The sequence below is a fragment of the Sminthopsis crassicaudata genome, chromosome 5 (genome assembly GCF_048593235.1).
Source record: "Sminthopsis crassicaudata isolate SCR6 chromosome 5, ASM4859323v1, whole genome shotgun sequence".
Taxonomy (NCBI): domain Eukaryota; kingdom Metazoa; phylum Chordata; class Mammalia; order Dasyuromorphia; family Dasyuridae; genus Sminthopsis; species Sminthopsis crassicaudata.
The window spans coordinates 105,297,206-105,316,742 of NC_133621.1; the positions used below are offsets into that span (position 1 = coordinate 105,297,206).

Consider the following 19,537-nt stretch of genomic DNA (forward strand, 5'->3'; position numbering starts at 1 on the left):
CATGCATGTATATGCATACACAAAGTTCCTTGAGAGAGAACAAGCAATATTTCATTTCTGTCTTCCAGTCCCTAGTGATTTGTCGAGCTTTTGGTCTACAGTAGGTGCCTAATATATACTTGTTTATTGATTTTTAGATCAGCTTTGATACCCCATAGAAAGCCAAATGCTAGAGTGAGAAGGACCTTAACAGTCATTTGGCCCAGTGTTTCCCAACTTGTGAGCTACAGGTTCTGGAGGAGCTACACTTATCGGACAGGCACTCCATCTTCAGTCTTTATCCTGGTTGTCTCCCATGCCAGGCAACTTATGCCTTGTCTTCTTTCAAAAATCAATATTATTGCTGTTTTCTATGGTAAGCTGTTAAGGAGTTCCCTGAACCTGAATTTTTGAGTTGCCATGCTTTCCAAAAACACTGGACCCAGAGCATGTTAGAAGCCCTGAATATGGCGGGAGAAGCGCCTCCTGAGCTGACATAATTTGTTGTTGCACCCCAAGCTGGACACCTTGTGTGTTCTTGGGAGATAAAATGGGCAATAGTCTGTTTCAGTCTGGGATAATTCTTGTGCACCTTGGATCCTTTGGAGACAAGCAGATCCTTCTATCTTCATAGTATCTTCCTAGGAGAAAAGAATAAGGCCTTTGCCCTCCCCTTGCTTTTCCCTATGGGGAGTGGTCTTGTTTTTTACCCATCTTTGCTGCACCATTCCCCCATGTCACACCCCTTCCAGGTATCCTCTCTTCCCCTTGTCCTTCTATTATAAAAATGTAAATTTCTGGGAACACTTTGGGATCCACGTGCATGTTCATTTGTCCTATAATAAACCTGGTTTTCACCTAGGTCTCCTGTCATTGTGATTGCCTGTTGACAAGAACAGGGCTTATTTCTGCCTTTCTTTGTATTCATGGTGCTTAGTACAATGCCTGTCATATCTTAAGTATTTAGTAAACGTTTGTTGATTGATTGATTTCTCAGTTAATGAGTACTGATTATAACTCTATGTTATGAATGTTTCCTAAAATGTGGAGCTCTTTAACCTTAAAGTAATTTTCTTATTCAGAAAGGTCAGGGACTACTCTTTTCAAACCCTGAGGGTTTGAGCAAACTGAATCCCAGAGAAGCAGAATCACATCTTAAAAATCCAGAGACTTGAAGGGTCAATTAGTGTAACTACTGTATTACCTGACTGAGCAATTTTCTCTACATTATCCCTGACAAATTCAATTCAATTTAATTAACATTTATTAAGTTTTTACTATGTGCCAAGCACTTAGGTGCTAGATATAACAAAGACAAAAATGAAATACTGGTCGTGAGGTTACAAAAAGAAAAAAAAATACCTAATGCCCTTGAAGACCTAAAATTAAAATTTTCCTGAGAAAGCACAACATTTATTCAACTAAGTGAAAATAATATAATTTAGAGAGAAGAACATTAAGAGCAAGAGACTTGGGGGGAGGATATTGCATAATTAGTCTACAATCCCATTTTTTAATCCTCTTCTATTGATGGAAAACTCAATTTTTGTTGTCTACCTTCCTCACCAAGGAAGCACCCCATTCTAAGTTACCTGCAGTTATTAAGAATTTATTTATTGTATTGAGATGGAATCTATGTCCCTTGTAATTTTCACCCCCTGGCGTTAGTTCTGTCCTCTGGAACCAAACAGGATAAGGCTAATTCTTCTCCCTCAACACAGACTTCAAGTATTTGAAGATCGTAGTTTTAGGAAAATCACAATATATGTTATAAAAATTTACTATTTCATGAACAAGAATACATGAACTTTTACTATGTATATGGAAATGCCTATTATATTTGAAGTTTAAATTCAGAATGAACAATAAATATACACACATATATAGCTACAACTAAATATGTTTATTTATATCTTAACATATGTAGATGTATGTGTACATGTCTGTGCTTATAAACATTACAGTCATCTTGCCCATTAATCTACTATTTCAGTTTCTTCAAGTGTTCTTCAAAATAATGTATTTTTGAGGCCCTTGACCATATAGTCTATCCTCCTGTGAGTAAACTCTCATTTATCAAAGGCTGTCTTAAAATTTGCTAGTCAGTTTTACACCCGTTAGTTCATTTACATGATTATTTTCTAGCTTCATTGTTGCCAGATTGATATTATAAATCCTGCTTTATCTGAAAGACTAGATAATTCCAAGTTAATTAATATTATAGTTTGTGAGATAGAAGCTATTAGATGAGTAAACTGGGACTCAGAGAAATTGATGGTCTCCTACTGCTAAGTACCTAATACTGATAGTATTTGAAAACTTGAGCATCTTGACTCTCAGGAAAAGGGAGAAAGAGAATCAACCATTAACCAACAGGCATTTATTATTGCCTACTAGGTGCCAGGCTATAAAATTACATATCCATACCCATAACTTTGTATGTGTTCTCACATACATAGTTCACACATGTGTGTGGTAATATACACATACCATATATACATATCTGTGGTCAGTCATCTGTCTATCTATCTGTCCGATGCTAGCTCTTTCTATCATCTATCCATCATCTATCTGTCTGTCTGTCTAGTCTATCTATCTATCTATCTATCTATCTATCTATCTATCTATCTGTGTCCACTTAACTTCAGTAGGGAGATAGTAGTAATTTAGAGCATGGGTGGGAAGGGATTGGAGAAAGGATTAATGCAGGAGATTAAATTTGAGTTTCCTTTTGAAAGACACCAAGAATTCCAGGAGGTAGAGGAAAGGAGGGAATATATAGTGTAAAGTAAAGGGAAGGGAAATGAAACATGGAAGGCTTAGCAGGTGAGGGGATGTACAGAACATCATTACTGTATGCAACTAGTGTTATAGTCATTGGCATATGATGAAGAGGAGAAACTAACAATGGAAGTAATAAATGAGCTCTTAACACACTCCAAAATCCTGGGGAACACTGAAACTTGAGAGCCTTTGTTTTCCTGGGTCCACATTTTCTTTTTTGACATAAAAAAAATCATTGGGTTAAACTGTGTAACCATCAGCTCCGGCATGTTTTCAATAGGCTTTTTTTCAGTTTGCAAAGGGTCTCATTTATTCCCAGCTCTCTTTGCTCCCAGGAGGCTGGAGCCTGAGCCAGGGTATCTTATTTATATAATTAGCCTTTGCTGAGTATGGATGACCTTCCCCTCCTGAAGGAAGAGGAGGTGAATTGGGGCGAAAGCATTCTTCTTTTATCTCTCCACCCCCTTCTCATTTGAAATCTGATTTCCTAAGGAAATAATGATTCTAAAATCAAATAGCGATTTTTCCCTTTAATAGCTTTCAAACAGAAAGATTTAGAGCCCATCAATTTCATAATAATGGGTCTCTAATAATGAGCCCCTTGGTGTCACTCTCACCCAAATCCCTATTTAGAGATGTAGATCGGGAGGACAAAGGCTAGTGTTTCAGGAAGGGCAGATTTAGGTTAGACCAGCCATGAAAATAAGCATTGGCTCACATGTCCAGGGCTTAATGAGGATCTGGCTGAGGGCCTGAAAGGAGTTGAATCTACTTTGCTTCTACAATCTCTTCTATTTTTGATTTCTTTTCCATGGGAAGCTGTGAATTGGAGGATGTGAGGTGAAGGGGAACCAGGATGCTTGTATTTTAATTTCATGGGTAGATGGGATCATTTTCGGTTGTATGGGATATTCACTTATATTGTCAAATTCCTCCTCCTCTGAATGTCATCACTGTATTGAAGTATAAAATTAGGAAGTAATTGTGTTTTCTTTAGGAATTCACTTGTTGGTGAGAATTGAAGTCTGGAAAATGATGAATTCATAGTTGGTAAAATTGGGCTCAAATTCTGACATTGCTACTTGCTTTCAGTATAAACTTGGAGAAGTTAAAAATTTTTCTGAGTCTGTGTATTCATTGTTAAAATAAAGAATTGGACTCCTGTTCTTCTCCACTTCTAAAATTCTGATCTTGTCTTGCTTTTTCTTAGCATCCTAGTGAGACCCTGACCTCTATTTTAACTTCTAAAATCTGGAAACTTAGGTCTCAGGAGATGACAAAAAGCCAAAGGCACCAGTAAGTACAATCTCTGAGCTTTTCTAAGTTAAGGAATGTAAAAGCTTTTGCTGGGGTTGAAAAGGCTGGGGTTTACCCATAAAAACCATCCATCTATAGTGTTATAATGAGATTGTTTTGATGGCAGGGAACTGAAATAGATGATCTACAGAGATCTGTAAACACCCCAAAGTTACTGATGTTTAGTACAAGAAGTAATAGTATATCATGGTAGAGGTCTTATAAAGGTGTGTGTTAGACTAGATGGCCACTGAAGATACTTCTATCTTTAAGAATCTATGTGAATTGAATTCCAAGCTATTCAATCACAGATTTAGAGTGAAGAGCTGTTTGAGAAGTCACTTTACAGATGAGAAAACTGAGTTTATCAAGTGATTTAGTCTAATAGCAAGTAAAAACCAAAGCTGTCCTTTGGTTTCATGCTCAATTTCATTCCATTAAAGGATGGCAGTAAAAAGTAGAATGAGTTTTGGTTCTAGAGTCAAAGGACCAGGATTCAATCTAACCTCTGTTGCTTATAACCTGTAAGAATTTAAGCATCTCACATAATCTGTCTGGAGCTCAATTTCATCATCTATTAAAAAGTCTGGTGCAGCAAAAGCTCCTTCGGGCTCACTATGCTTTAAATTATGGTTTCTTTCTTTTGAATTAGATGATCTCCAATACTTCTTTAACTTAAAGGGTTATCAATTGTTTATGGTTCTTTCACCCAAAGATAACATCTCTTGTTTGAGTATTTAGCTGAAGGATATTGTTTGTTTTGATCAACAGATTTTTTAAATTTATTTTTTAAACATATTCATGTAGAATAGCATATCTTTCCATCTGGTAGATAATGAGAATTGCTGGAGGAAACTTTGTCTTAATGCTTAAAAGAAAAAGATCTATCATTTGAATGCCAGTAGACAATTGCAATCTACAAATTTCAGCTTTCTATTAAGTCTTCAAAGTTGGATTCCTATTTCATACACACATGGCAGATAGTCATTTTTTAGGTGCTTCTTTAGATAATGAATAGCTTGGGGGTCTTGTTATCTGATTGATGATGATGGGGATTCAAGATTTGGACCACATCCCTTTTGATAATGAGATATAATATCATGCTAGGCCACTGAAAAGTACTTGTTGAAAGAATGACTGAGTGGGTGATTATACCTACACAAAGAACGCATCTGTCATAACTTGTTCCTACAAGCATAAATGGATTTTCCTGAGGTTCTTACCTTTTTGTGATCCCATTCATTTTAAATGAACTTTTTATATCTAAAATAGGAGGTATGTGGGAGAGGAGGTGGCAAAAGAGCAAATGAGATTAATTTTATCTAAAAATTGACTTAATCTAGAGAGCAAGGAGGTGATTTACAGGTAGCCCATATTAACATAATTTAACTCTCTTACCACACCATTAAGTTTCTGTCCCATTCTTTAAACTTCTCTTTGTTTAGATAAAGTCAAGTCAAGCATGGTTGTGTATTTCAGTAAATCCCTGCCTCAGAGGTGGCTGAGGCTAGTGGATTGCTTCAATTTAGGGGTTCTGAGTTGCAGGGTTAGCTGATACAGGGTCTGCAACATCACATTGACAGCTTTGGGCCATCAGGCTCCTTAACAAGAATGGGAGAGAGAGGGAAATAAATATTTTTAGAACTACTAAGTACCAGATACTGGACTAAATATATATTTTTAAAAAATTTAAGTCATTTGAACCTCATGACAACCCTGCAGTGTTGGTGCTATTATTCTTCTCATTTTATAGTATATGAAACTTAGAGAATTAATTGACTTGGCCAGGGTTATTCAGTTAGTAAATGTCTGAGATTGGATTTAAACTCAAATATTCCTGAGATCAGTCCCCTATCCATTATGCTACTTAGCTGCCTGAAACAAACCAGTGCAGGGTGAAAGATCCTTTGTTGATGGGGAGTAAGATTGAGCCTGTGGGAAACTGCTTCAGTTTCATCCTGGGTGACATAGAGAAATTGAGTTAAAAAAAACAAAACAAACAAACAAAAAAACCAAACAGATAAAGTCCATCTATGGGAAAAGGAAAAGACATGAAGGGGATAAACCACTTGTATTGCTCAAAGGTAGACTCCAATTAGGCTAGTAAAGTACATTCATGAAGCAGTTTAGGGTCAAGAACATTTGAGTAGATTCATCAGGTTTGTGATTGTCAGACTATCTCAGTAAGTAGATGACCTTGTTTTTAATTGAAGGTGCAGAGAATTGAAGATGTCCTTGTTCAGCCAAAAGCTGTTTGAAAGGTAGGTAAATGAAGGCTTCTAAAGCAAATGCCAGCTTTAAAACTGTGATAATAGGATCTAGAGTTGGAAGAAACTTCAGAGTCCGTCTATTTCAGTTGTGATCTTGTAAGAAAATGAGATTTCTCTTAATGATTATTGTATATGCAGGAAAAATCAATTAAAAATAATTCATTACATATAATAGTGAGAAGGCATGTTTCATAATAGTATACCCTATTTTACTTTAACATATCTTCATTTCAAAATTAAATCTTATATACAGGGGACTCAGCTGTTAGAAGTGATCCAGGCACTTCTGCTTCTCTACTACTCATTGGTTACATTGCTATTGGCTCATACTTTTAGCTGGAATTCTAACTCCATACATGAATCTATAAATTTGGCTGCTGAACTCTCTTTAAAAATGGAGACCTTTCAGATCAATTCCAGCTCTAAAATGATTTTATTTTAATGTATCTTCATTTTCAAAAAAATATTATATACAGGGGACTCAGTTGTTGGAAGTGGAATTCTGAATTTATGCATGAGTCTATAAATCTAGTTACTAACCTCCCTCCCCACTCTCAGATTCTGTGATTCTGCAGCCTCCGATCACCTAATGCTACTTCTGAACTATGGGACAGAATAGATGAGCTCCTCCATTCCAAACTGTTTCAGGAATTCAGAGTGCCTGGGGCAGCCAGCCATGGCTATCTCTTTGAAGTCCAACATAGCTTCACACTCCCATTCAAAATCAATAGGTTACCCAGACCATTTAAGCAAAAATTCTGGACAGCTGCTCTGTATCCAAGCCTCTACCTTTTTTGCTTTTTCATTCTCCCAATCTTCTTGTATGTAGAGGATATTCTAGGGATGTGAATCCTTTCTTCATATAGTCCATTTTTTGGAAACTGGGCACTCATTTTTTTTAGTTTTCTTGTTCAACTTGCATAACATTTTTTTTTCTCCATCATGTGCTCCCTTCCTGCTATCCTTTTACCCCTCTCTATTTCTCTGGCTTTCGTCCTCTCTCTCCCTCTCTGTTTCTCCGCTTGCTTTGCAGTGAGTAATGCTTTCTCCATCTCCTGCTCGTTGATGAATGAGTTTCATTCATCTTTCTCTCAGGGGGCTCTGTGAATAGCTTTAGACTTCACTTGCTCCCATTTTTCCACTTGGCTATTCATTTCCATGGAGATGGAAAAAGGATGGGAGTGTCAGAGTGGGTGGCGGCAGGGTCAGAGGTCAAGAGTAGCCACTTTTTGAATTAAAGTTTCTGATTTCCACTAGGGACAACACATTGTAACCTGGAGTAACTCTGTAAAAACTTGGCTTTCAGAAGATGCAAAGCAAAGAGAGAGAGAGAGAGAAGAGAAGGATGGAGATCAGAGAAAGGGGAAAAGATGAAAGTCCTTCTTGTCAGTCAACAACACTTGGAATGTCAAGATAATGTGTAGTGACTTAATATAAGAGTCATTATTTGTGTAAATTGCACAAGGGGCCTTTCCCAGGCTTTAGGATAAAAGACTCCATGTTAATAGAGTATGTAGTCTATATAGGAATCGTTTCTCTCTTTTATCAGGAACTTTCCTGAATAGCCTTTATGGGGCAGAATGCCTTCCTAGTGTTAAGGTATTATTTTAATTGCATGTGATGCTTATTTCTATTTTATTATAGGTTTTCACATAAGATTTTTTTCAATGTTCAAGAAGATATTACATATATACACACACATATATATATGTCTGTATATAAGTGTACACATATTTATGTATAGATTCTTCTGTTGTTGATTTTGTTATCCATTAAGGAATTTTCACTCAAATGTAATCTGCTATTGCCATCAGATATAGGGAATTTTGTCTGTGACTTTACACTATACAGATAAGCTTCTTAAAAGTATAATTAGCTGAAGGGAACACTAGTTGCTTTTCTACTCAAGAGAAAACAAAATCAATCCCAAACAACAAAAAAGAACTCCATGAAAGCAGCTAAACACAAATATTTAAAAGTACAGCATTTAGTACTAAAGAACAAGTTTAAAATAAAATATATAAACGTCTCCATACAATTTAGTGATGTTCTCACTAATCCTCAATTGTTTATATCCTTGCATAATCTAACTCTAATTTTCTGCTCTGGTTTCAGCAGAAAACATCTTTCAACTTGATGTGCACTTTTTAACTTCTAGTCAAAATGTCTTTAGGATGTATTGACAACTTAATTACTATTTAAAGGTGATAAAGCTTCTATACACATGGTTTAATTCCCCGCTTTTTTCTGTGACAATAAGTAGATTTTTAGTATTTTAGAATCTTAGTAGATTCTAAACTAACAACAGCAGAAACCTTTTTTTTCTTGCTGATCATGTGAATTTTCTAAGGAGATTTTATGCTTTTTTTCTTCTAGATGTTTGCTTTGAGTATATATTCAGTGGTTCTCATAATGAACAGCTTTAATACACTGAGATCAGACACAAATTTTATTTTAAAAGAATTATTTTTGCTGTTTTGTTTTATCATAGAAGAAATAATTTTAAAACACATTTAAGTCCAATACTTATAATTTTACAAATCTCAGATTGAATCAGTCTCATGCCATCTTCCATCAATGCAGATTGCATCTCTTTTTTGACATTTCATTTTATGCTGTTTCCTTTGTATATCTTTCCATAAGCCTTCCATTGGGAATCTACTCAATGCACAAGAGGACACCCTTTAGATCTTTTAGTATCCTGAGGATATAAATGCAACATGTATGCAATCTGTTTATTTCTCATAGTTGGTACACCACTGGACCACTTCCTTAGTGGACCAATGCATCTTATCTATGTCTTTTATTTTTAGTATTTCTCATTCTTAAGTCATAGTTGGTAATTTTAGGTTCTGTTTCTACCTACTGGGCATCTTTCTGTTGCCCTCCATTTATAATTTTGGTTTTTCTGAGAATATAATATTCCATGATTCACAGCTCTGTAAACATCACTGAGAAAATATTAGTTTAAAAATATGCATGTATGGTGATGAGCAGCTTGACATCATTAAATATGCTTAAATATTATTAAGCAGGTTCCCAAGTATAATCCAAAATAATGAAGGCAAAGAGTGAAGTTCATAGCCTCATAGAACTTTAGCTGAAAGGGACTCTAGAAACCAGTTTAATCCCCTCATATTAGTGATAGGAAAACTAAGAGACATTGTGACTAGCTCAAAGTAATACATATGAGGTTTAGCTCTTGAAACCCAGGAACTTGATTCTGGTTGTGGCACCTTTTCTGTGGTATTATGCTTCCTCAAAAATTTAAAAATGGGTTCTGTTTATATAGCATTTCACTTTTATTGTAACAGATAATATATGAATAAAGATTAACTTTTCCTATGAAGTCACAGAATGTTAGATTTGGAGAAGGCATTACAAGTCATTTCATTGTTTCTTCATTTTTAATAAAGAAAGTAAGAGCCAGAGAAAGTAAGAATCGGGCTCAAAATTTATAGAGATAAGTAGGGTGAGCCAATCAGCACTTTATTACAATATGATGAATTTAGAAGGAACTGATAGCTGTCAGTCAATAAGTAGTTGTTGAAGAATATCTGATAAAAATGGACATAGCCTGTACATGATTGGAAATAAGGTAATAGCATTTAATTGACACCATAGGTAGAAATAAAACAGCACACATGAATATATTTAGCACTTTGTGGCTGACAAATTATTTTGTTCTGGATAAACCGGATTAGTTGTCTTCACATTGTTTGTATTCATTAATTCAAGGCAGCAAATATTTGTTGAACGCCTACTCTGGACAGAGCATTTTGCATGCTTCAATGATATGGACAAATAGACAAAAACAACCTGGATTTTTCCTCATGAAGCTTAAATTGGTATTTGGAGGCACATTTAAATGATGTGCCCCCTCACAATCTTAAGGCTGAAGAATAGCAAGGTCAGAACTGGAACCCAGACTCAGGTTCTTTCCAATATATCATTTTTCTTAAGGGAGTAGATGTAGCTTTGGCAGGGGCTTTGAATAGGAGAAATATAGTGTTTGATGTATTCAAAATACTTCAGGTCTAGGCTGTTTCGGTTCTTAAATTGATTAACTGACCACTAACTATGTGCTAATCACTATCCTACACTATCCTAGATATAGAGGAGAATTCAATTGTAAAAGTCAAAACTACCCTTTTTGATTTTATCCTGATAATTTAACTAGATAAAAATATATGCCATTCATTCATTTATTCAAGAGACTTTAAAATAATGCAAAGAATTCCCAAAGCATTTTGATAAGGTAAAATGATGCCAAACAAGTGGTTTGCTCCATTTTGACCTTGGGATTTCATTATAACTTATATAAAATATCTAGTGAGCTGGAATAGAAAATTATTCCAGTAATTGGAACATGTGTACTTTCCTAGCACAAATCTGAGGAGAGTCCACTAAGGGATGAATAAAGGGAATGGAATAAGAAGCTTTGGATACATTTCTTTCCCCAAATCTCTAATTGTGACTAGAGTAGGACATTCAAGCTTTAAAAGGTTAGAGAGACTGCATGACCAGTTCATTTATGATCATGCAAGATACTGGATCTCCCTTGTTCCCATTGGAGTCTGGGGAAGCACCCACAGATAAGCCAGCAGCATTGTCTGCATTGGGAACCAAAGACAAACTGATTTCAGATTTACAAGCTTAATGGGAATTTTTTTTGGTACTCTATAAATAGGAGAAAGGGACTTTAAACAACTAGGACCTATGAGTTAACCCTTTATTATATGAACTCTCTAAATTTGAACTTCCATTTGGACCCTACAGGTACTTAGAGGAGAGGGTATCACAAAGATTTTTGAAGGGTTTGTACCAACTTTTGTTATTTTGCCACATCAGTGAATATCCCTTTCTATAAATTTCTAATTAAATTGATTCTCTAGTGACCATCTTGTGAGGAAGCATACCAGTGGAGACTCAAGTCAAGGCCATTGGAAAATCACATCTATTTTAGGAATTTTCTCTACGTTAGGGAGTACACCTAGAACCCTTCTTTACTGCTAATGGCATCACTGTAGGAGGAGGTAGCTTGAACATTGGCCCCTGAGTCAGCAAACCTGGATTTTAATCCCCTTTCCATAGAAATTAGGTATGTGATCTTAAATCATTGACCTTCTCTGGATTTCAGCTTCTAACTACAAAATTCATCAGTGGGAGGAGGCTTGAGATAAGAAATCATTTAGGATACACAATAAGCAAAGATTATGTGCTCTTTGTCTTAGGGAATTCATAGATCACATAGAGAGAGAGAATGAAATAACAAAAGAAGGGGGAAAAAGAACATAACATGGGGCAGAAAGTATACATGTAAAGGGAATTTGTGGTAGCAATGTGATCAGTGCAAAAGTAGGATTAGAGGAAGCTTTGTAGAGTTGAGTTCTGAACCAGACTTTTGAAGAGAGCAATAATTAGTCAAATCTGGCATAGAAAAATTTGGAGTTACATCAATTGTTGACAATAGTATGATCAAAGACCTGGATGTGGAATTTGTCTATACATGTATGGGAAGAGATTAGAACTAAATCTCTAGGACAGATAAATTGTTTTGGGGGTGTCCAAATTTCCTCAAAAACTGGGAAACTGTCACAAAGACGTCATTAGACCAGTATGCAAATTAAAAGATTTTAATTACTATATATTTTAATTACACAAGGGAAGACTAAAGACCTCTTTGTCTTAGGGAATTCATAGATCACATAGAGAGAGAGAATGAAATAACAAAAGAAGGGGGAAAAAGAACATAACATGGGGCAGAAAGTATACATGTAAAGGGAATTCGTGGTAGCAATGTGACTTACACCTGGGGCAAGGCAAGGGAGACTAGCGATGAGAAGAGAATCCAAGGCAAAGGATTCCACAAATTCTCTTTTTTATCTTTTTAAGGAGAAGATAATTGTATTTATGGATCGCAGCTCACTTTTATATTATAATCCTTAAAATGGGATTTTTTTTATTTTTTGCAAATCTCTATATAATATGAGTAATTTCTGTGGATTACATCATATTCCATTAATGAAGGGAACAGATTTGAAGATGGAGGACAAAATATTTATTAATTGGAGCACTTTCTGGCTTAGGAGAATTTCTCTTGTAAGCAACTCAATATTGCACAAAGTATCCATTGAAAAGAGTTGATCTCATGCATTTTAAAATTGTCATAGTTCAAATGCATTATAGAAATATTTTCTATTTTAGAGAATGAAAAAAAACCTGTACAAAATATATTTCCCATTGCAGTATAATGAAATGACTATAAATAAGAATCCTAGTGATTTGAGAAAATACAACATTGGAACAAATATCCTTAGAATATTCCCTTCCTTTTAAAATATATTTTATTTTCTTAAATATTCCCAATTACATATACATTTTTTATAGTTTCAAATTCTTTTCCTCTCTCTTATGGCTCTTTGAGAAGACAAGTAATTTGATATTGATTATACCTTTTAATCCCCTTTCCATAGAAACTAGGTATGTGATCTTAAATCATTGACCTTCTATGGATTTCAGTTTCTGACTAAAGATTTCATCAGTGGGAGGAGGCTTGAGATAAGAAATCATTTAGGATACAAAATAAGCAAAGATTATGTGCTTTTAGTCTCTTCATAGAGAGAGAGAATAAAATAACAAAAGAAGGGGAAAAAGAACATAACATGGGGCAGAAAGTATACATGTAAAGGAAATTACATTTCATATAAAATATATTTATAAATTAGCTATGTTGTAAAAGAAAACAGATCTCCCCCCTCCAAAAAAAAAGTCTAAAAAATGCTTCAATTTCCATTTAAATTTAATTGGTTCTCTCTCTGGAGGTGATTAGCATTTTTTTCCTCCATGGATCTTTTGGAATTGCCTTGGATCATTGAGTAGCTAAGTCTTTCACAGTTGATCATCCTTAAATATTGCTGTTAATGTGTACAATGTTCTCCTGATTCTACTTAGTTCATATTGTATGGGTTATTATAAGTCTGACAAGGTTTTTTTGAAAGCATCCTGTTCATCATTTCATATAGTACAGTAGTATTCCTTCACAATCATATGTCATGACTTATTTGGCCATTTTCTAATTGGTTGGCATTCTCCCAATTTTACTTCTTTACCACCATTTAAAAAAAAAAAAGCTGTTATAGCGGTTTTTTGTGGTAGTAGCAGCAAATATTTCTTAAGTTCTTCATCACTGGAGGAGAAAAATAAGATAGCTCATTATTAGCTACTTAGGGATAGGCTGGAGAAAGATTTGGGTTTAATGATATTCATGAAGGAGCAAGAATTGAGGGAGGGGGGGAAGGGAGTTACCCATAGGCTTTCAAACTTGATACATCAAAAATCTAGTTGGGAAGATAGGCCATGAAAACAAATAACTAATGCAAATTAGAATGTGGTGCATTAGAGGAGAGCAAAAAAATGCTAGACCAATTTGAGATATAATTAAATTCCATATGTCTTAGACCCCAAAATAAGACCTCCTGCCTAGCCTTATTCCTCCATATGTTGCTACTGCTTGGTCTGTATATGTTGGGGAAACAGAATCTGTTGAGGAACATCAACTTTTTGCAAGGATAGTTGATTTTTTGAAGCATGAAACCAAGTCCTAATTGTAAGCTCTTGAGGTATATATGGTCAAACTTTTATTTATTCATTATATATGTGTAGGTATCCTTCCCCTAGTATCATAGTGTTGGTTCACTTCTGTAGCATTCCTAACAGAACGTATTTAATGGAAAGGAAATCTCAGGAACACAAAAGTCTCAGAAGCTTGGATGGGAGGGAGATTTTTATTTTCAACATTTCTAATTCCATTTTTAACTCTTCTTGCCAGCAGTTCTTTGGGAAGGTTGTCAAAAGAGAAGTTCAGACTCCTGTTCAGAAGGCAAAATGGCAATTGTCTTCAATTGCATATAGAAGAACACTGGGAAGTTTCCCAAGCACAGTGGCTATTTCTGTGAGGCCTTGTGCAGTTCCACATGCATCATGCAGTTCTTAATTCCTAGTTCCCCTAGCAATATCCTATAGACACAGTTTGATGGCTCAACAAATCAATATGAACTTCACATTGCCATGCAAGGTCTCTCAACACAACACAGGGTTCCTTTGCCCTGGGTTGCCCTAAAGGAGCCTGATTTGCATCACAATGACTAGCATCCTTGTAGGACCTACCATTAAGGTAGAAGGGGACCATGAGATAGTAATCTGGTAGAGGAAGAAGTTATGAGAGAATAGCATAAAATTCTAGATTCAAATTTTGGGTGGATGTAATAAATGGTTTATAGAGGGAATGGTGTGAAGGAGGGTTGAAACACTATTAAATGAATACATGGATCCAGATTTCTTGTTATTACCCTTCCTCATCTAGGCACATACTGCCTTTGATGAAAAAGACAGACACTAGCTGAAATACCTTAGTTACTAAGCCCCCTCCATTGTGGAGATGTTTATCCTTTGAAAGGGTTGTGAGTGAAGAAAATATTCAAATCTCAAGGGGATTTAACTTGTTGATTTTTTTTTATTCATTAAGTTGTGTTTGATTGGAGCCCATGAACCATAGCACACCAGATTCGTCATATAGTCCATCTTCTGGTCCGTCCAAGCTTATGTTCATTGTTTCTATAACATTCATCTATCCATCTCATCATTTGCCATTCCCTTCTTCATTTGTCTTCAGTTTTTCCTAACATTGGGGTGTTTTCCAGTGAGTCCTGTCCTCTCATTATATGGCCATTATATTGCATAGTGTAACCTTCATCTTTAGTATTTGTCATTGATTTGTCTGAATTAATTTTTTAAAGTTTTGACTAAATTAATCTCCTTGCTGTCGAAGGAACTCTCAAAAGTCTTCTCCAGCATCACAATTTGAAAGCATTTATTCTGCTGTCTTCAGCTTTTCTTATAGTCCACTTATCATAGACAAATCTTACTAGTGGGAAAGCCATTGCTTTGACTATATGGATTTTTGTTGGAAAGGTGATGCCTTTATTTTTTAGTATGCTGTCCAGATTTGTCAAATCTTTTCTTCCAACGAGCAAGGTTCTTTGAATTCATGGAGGCTGTTGCTGTCTGCTGCAGTCTTTGAGCCTAAGAATATAAAATCTGACATTGCTTACATTCCTTCTCTTAATATTTGCCAGGAAGGTCCCAATTTGCAATGTTCTTCTCTTTCACTTTCATGGAAAAATTTCAATTCTTTCTTTTCTGTCATCAGAATTGTTGACTGCATATTTGAGATTGTTAATATTTCTCCCAGACACCTTAATTCTGGCTTTTGATTTGTCAGTCTGGCATTTTGTAAATAAATATACTGACACTATATAGCCTTGTTGTACTCCATTTCCAATTTTAAACCATTCAGTTGTCCCCTGTTCAGTTCTAACTGTTGCTTCCTGATCTCCATACAAATTTCTCAGAAAACAAATAAGATGATTTGGTATTCTCATCTCTTTGAAGATATAACATATTTTGTTGTGATTCACAAAAAGGCTCTAATGTATTCAGTGGAGCAGAAGTAGATGGTTTTCTGAAATGCCATTGCTTTTTCCATAATCCAGCAAATATTGGCAATTTAATCTTTAATTCTTATGCATCCTTGAAAACTAGCCTGTATTTCTGGTAATTTTTGGTTCATATATTGCTGAAATCCAACTTGCAGCATCTTAAACATAACCTTCCTGGTGTGTGAAATGATTTAAGTGGTGCAGTAATTTGAACATTCTTTGGTATTGTCCTCCTTTAGGATTGGGAGATTAATAGATCTTTTCCAATCCACTGGTCACCATTGATTTAATTCACGTATAAACAAACAGGGGGCATTAGAATCTGAGTACCTAAGTAATCTTTCTTTAGCTCTTGAGTTTTAGACTGTTTGATCTGGAAAGGATTCATGGGAGCCCACTTTAATATATTTGGATTTTTAGAATATTATGAATAATAATAAAAAAAACTGTGGGTCATTTCAGTTGAAAGACAGCAGAAGTAGAAATATGATTGGATATTTGTACTTTAAGTCTCTACACTAATGAAATCAGTATTGGCCTTCTTAAAAAAGATGGAACATGGCAGGAGGGAAAACCAGTTCCTAGAGAGCCAAAAAAGCTTGGTGCTACCCTAGTGCACCCTCTGGTGTTGTATGGCTTATATAACCACTGGAATAAATGTCTAGTTGATGGTGACATAACTGTTAAGGTACATTCTGTAATGTAATAATTGCAAAGTTTCCTATCCCTTTTTTTCAGTGAAGGTTCCTCTTTATTTTAATTCACAGAATGGGAAAAAGTTCATTTAATGCTTATTATATGCTGGGAATCATACTAAGTGCTTTTAAAATTTTTATTAAAACTTTTTATTTACAAAACATATGCATGGGTAGTTTTCAACATTGACCCTTACAAAATCTTTTTCTTCCAATTTATTCCCTCCTTCCTCCCACCCTCTCCTCAGATGGCAGGTAGTCCAATACATGTCAAATATGTTAAAATATATGTTAAATCCAATATATGTATACATATTTATCTTGCTGCACAAGAAAAATTGGATCAAGAAGGAAGGAACAAAAAACTGGGAAAGAAAACAGAATGCTAGCAAATAACAACAGAAAGAGTGAGAATTCTATGTTGTAGTACACACTCAGTTTCCCACAATCCTCTCTCTGAGTGCAGACGGCTCTCTTTATCACAAGATTATTGGAACAGATCTGAATCATCTCATTGTTGGAAAGAGTCATGTCCTTCAGAATTGGTCATCATATACTTTTGTTGTTGCCGTGTATAATGATCTGGTTCTGTTCATTTCACTCAACATCAGTTCATGTAAGTCTCTTCAGGCCTCTCTGAAATCATCCTGCTGATCATTTCTTACAAAAAAATAATATCCCATCACATTCATATACCATAACTTATTCAGCCATTCTCCAACTGTTGGGCATCCACTCAGTTTCCAGTTCCTAGACACTACAAAAAAGATTGCCACAAACATTCTTGCACATACAGGTTCCTTTCCCTCCTTTAATATCTCTTTGGGATACAAGCCCAGTAGAAACACTGCTGGATCAAAGAGTATGCACAGTTTGATAACATTTTGAACTTATGCTAAGTGCTTTTTACAAATAACTTATTTGAATCTCCATAATAACTTTGAAAAGTAGGCTATCTTTATTCCAATTTTACAGTTATAGAAACTGAGAGAAACAGGTCTACTACCATTCAAGTATTATGACTTGAATTATGAGTTAGCATAATGAAAGTTAATGAGAAGCAGCCTATTCTTTATCTTTATGCCTGTTTTGATTAGTCAGTTTGGTAAATCCCACAAAATTCTCTAGGGAAATGAACTCTTGGTTCACTCATGAAAAAAACAGAAGGATTGTAGAAAAGGGAATGAATCTTCTCCTTGGCACTTTGCTAGTCTTTAGCCCTGAAGCCAAGTTCTTTTTCTTGTTCCCCCAAGTACTACCACAAATCTTAGTTGTTGTTTTGCTCACTAGTTCAGTTGTGGTTGAGAGACTCAACTGTAAGAGTCTTAGCTTCTCTGAATTCTTTGCAATACAAACCTACCCCCTATGGAGAAGTGGTTCTCAGAATAATGTGGATTAAACTAAGTGGGGATACTTAATGCTATGTCCCGCAGGGATGCTAGTTATTGTGATGCAAATCAGGCCCCTTTAGGGCAACCCAGGGCAAAGGAACCCTGTGTTGTGTTGAGAGACCTTGCATGGCAATGTGAAGTTCATATTGATTTGTTGAGCCATCAAACTGTGTCTACAGGATATTGCCAGGGGAACTTGGCATTAAGAACTGCATGATGCATATGGAACTGCACAAGGCCTCACACAAATAGCCACTGTGCCTGGGAAACTTCCCAGTGTTCTTCCATATGCAATTGAAGACAATTGCCATTTTGCCTTCTGAACAGGACTCTGAGCTTCTCTTTTGACAACCTTCCCAAAGAACTGCTGGCAAGAAGAGTTAAAATGGAATTAGAAATGTTGAAAATAAAAATCTCCCTCCTATCCAAGCTTCTGAGACTTTTGTGTTCCTGAGATTTCCTTTCCATGAAATACGTTCTGTTAGGAATGCCAGAGAAGTGAACCAACACTATGATACTAGGGGAAGGATACCTACGAATATATGATGAATAAATAGAAGTTTGACCACATATACCTAAGAGCTTAAAATTAGGACTTGGTTCCATGCTTCAAAAAATCAACCATCCTTGCAAAAAGCTGATGTTCCTCAATAGATTCTGTTTCTCCAACATATAGCCCAAACAGTAGCAGCACAGGGAGGAATAAGTCTAGGCAGGAGGTCTTATTTTGGGGTCTAAGACATATGGAATTTAATAATATCTCACATAGGTTTAGCATTTTTTTGCTCCCCTCTAATGCATCACACTTTAATTTGATTAGTTATTTATTTTCATGTTCTGTCTTCTCAACTAGATTTTAAAAGCTTAAGTATAACTTCCCATTCTAATAATGTAATTGATAAATATTTTTGAAAGATGATGGGATTAGTTTTTATCTTTCATCAACCCTATTCATGCAGAACCCGAGTTCAAATGTGATCTCAGACACAACACTTCCTAGCTGTGTGACCCTGGGCAAGTCACTTAACTCTAGCCTAAAAAAAAATATATATTATATGTATGTGTGTCTTCCATTAGAATATAATATCCTTGCAGGCAAGGAATGTTTACAGAATCATGTAATCACAGATTTTAAACTGGAATGATTTGTAGAGACTATGTAGTCTAATCTCATTTTGTAGATGAGGAAACCAAGAAATGAAAAGTTGAAAGACCTATTCTACTCCATAAAGGTTAGTGACAGATTGAATTTTAACTCAGGTCCTTAAACTCCATAACTATTGATAATTTCACACACACACACACACACACGCACCATTTGTGAGATGATTTGTGAAGTGATTGATTTTCAAAGCAATATCCCATATTCTCAGTGATATGCTGCTAAATATTTAATAGCTGATTCTCCAGATCCTCCCCCCCAAAAAAAGTGTTCCCACAACACACTTTTATGTATAATCTGTAATATTAATATTTTCTCCATCACTTTTTAAATGGACAAAACAATAAGACAAGCCCTAATTTGTACTATGATTAGTTTCGGAAGTATACATTCTCATCCTGAAAATTTAAAAATTGGTTGGAGTCAATATGAGCTGGCTCCTTTACAGTATTACATACAT

General features: G+C 35.4%; 1 protein-coding gene across 4 annotated transcripts in view; it reads left to right on the forward strand.

Annotated features, from left to right (window-relative positions):
• Window positions 1-19,537, forward strand: part of PTN (pleiotrophin) — a 130,228-nt gene that overhangs the window by 42,725 nt on the left and 67,966 nt on the right. The window contains exon 1 of one of the 4 annotated variants that reach the window (XM_074267825.1): window positions 6,302-6,320. The exons of the other annotated variants lie outside the window; for them this stretch is intronic. The gene's annotated coding sequence lies outside the window, so the exon portion shown is untranslated. Of the gene's footprint in view, window positions 1-6,301; window positions 6,321-19,537 lie in introns of those variants that run through there. 4 annotated transcript variants of the gene reach the window in all.